This window comes from Palaemon carinicauda, chromosome 1 (assembly GCF_036898095.1).
Source record: "Palaemon carinicauda isolate YSFRI2023 chromosome 1, ASM3689809v2, whole genome shotgun sequence".
In the NCBI taxonomy this organism is placed as follows: domain Eukaryota; kingdom Metazoa; phylum Arthropoda; class Malacostraca; order Decapoda; family Palaemonidae; genus Palaemon; species Palaemon carinicauda.
Genome location: NC_090725.1, coordinates 300,281,454 through 300,283,513, shown reverse-complemented (window position 1 = coordinate 300,283,513; position 2,060 = coordinate 300,281,454).

Sequence of the window (2,060 nt, the reverse complement as noted above, 5' to 3'; positions counted from 1 at the left end):
AAGAGTGGGGGAATAGAGTAGGTGGATGTAAAAGGGAGCTAGTGAGGGTTGAAGAGCTAATAAAACCGGGGGTAAAAAGTAAATATCAGGAAAGGTTGAAAATGGCATATGACGAGGTGAGAGTAAGAGAAACTGGTAATTTAGAGGAGGAGTGGAAGTTAGCAAAAGAAAATTTTGTTGGGATTGCAAGTGATGTATGTGGCAAGAAGGTTGTTGGAGGCAGCATGAGGAAGGGCAGTGAATGGTGGAATGAAGGAGTGAAGGTAAAAGTGGAAGAGAAAAAGAGGGCTTTTGAAGAATGGCTGCAGAGTAATAGTATAGAGAAGTATGAAAAATATAGAGAGAAAAGTGTGGAAGTAAAGCGCAAGGTACGTGAGGTAAAGAGGGCAGCTGACCTGAGGTGGGGTCAGGGATTGGGTCAGTCATATGAAGAGAATAAGAAGAAGTTTTGGAAAGAAGTGAAGAGAGTAAGGAAGGCTGGCGCAAGAATTGAAGAGACAGTGAAAGATGGAAATGGAAGGTTGTTAAAAGGAGAGGAGGCAAGGAAAAGGTGGGCGGAATATTTTGAAAGTTTGCTGAATGTTGAGGATAATAGGGAGGCAGATATAATTGCTGTTCCATGTGTTGAGGTGCCAGTGATGGGAGATGAGAATGAGAGAGAGATTACAATAGAGGAAGTGAGGAGAGCACTAGATGAAACGAGCGTAGGAAAAGCATCTGGTGTGGATGGTGTGAAAGCTGAGATGTTGAAGGAAGATGTGTGACTGTACTTGAATGGTTGGTAAGATTGTTTAATATGTGTTTTGTGTTGTCAATGGTACCAGTAGATTGGGTCTGTGCATGTATTGTACCACTATATAAGGTTAAGGGAGATGTGCATGAGTGTTGTAATTCAAGAGGTATTAGTTTGTTGAGTGTAATTAGAAAAGTGTATGGTAGAGTAATGATTAATAGGATTAAGGATAAAACAGAGAATGCAATCTTGGAAGTACAGGGTGGTTTTAGAAGAGGTAGGGGTTGTATGAATCAGATTTTTACAGTTAGGCAGATATGCGAGAAATATTTAGCAAAAGGTAAGGAGGTGTATGTTGCGTTTATGGATCTGGAGAAAGCATATGATAGAGTTGATAGGGAAGCAATGTGGAATGTGATGAGGTTATATGGAGTTGGTGGAAGGTTGTTGCAAGCAGTGAAAAGTTTCTACAAAGGTAGTAAAGCATGTGTTAGAATAGGAAATGAAGCGAGTGATTGGTTTCCGGTGAGAGTGGGGCTGAGACAGGGATGTGTGATGTCGCCGTGGTTGTTTAACTTGTATGTTGATGGAGTGGTGAGAGAGGTGAATGCTCGAGTGCTTGGACGAGGATTAAAACTGGTAGGCGAGAATGACCATGAATGGGAGGTAAATCAGTTGTTTGCGGATGATACTGTACTGGTAGCAGACACAGAAGAGAAGCTTGACCGACTAGTGACAGAATTCGGAAGGGTGTGTGAGAGAAGGAAGTTGAGAGTTAATGTGGGTAAGAGTAAGGTTATGAGATGTACGAGAAGGGAAGGTGGGGCAAGGTTGAATGTCATGTTGAATGGAGAGTTACTTGAGGAGGTGGATCAGTTTAAGTACTTGGGGTCTGTTGTTGCAGCAAATGGTGGAGTGGAAGCAGATGTACGTCAGAGAGTGAATGAAGGTTGCAAAGTGTTGGGGGCAGTTAAGGGAGTAGTAAAAAATAGAGGGTTGGGCATGAATGTAAAGAGAGTTCTATATGAGAGAGTGATTGTACCAACTGTGATGTATGGATCGGAGTTGTGGGGAATGAAAGTGATGGAGAGACAGAAATTGAATGTGTTTGAGATGAAGTGTCTAAGGAGTATGGCTATTGTATCTCGAGTAGATAGGGTTAGGAACGAAGTGGTGAGGGAGAGAACGGGTGTAAGAAATGAGTTAGCGGCTAGAGTGGATATGAATGTGTTGAGGTGGTTTGGCCATGTTGAGAGAAGTGAAAATGGTTGTCTGCTAAAGAAGGTGATGAATGCAAGAGTTGATGGGAGAAGTACAAGAGGAGGGC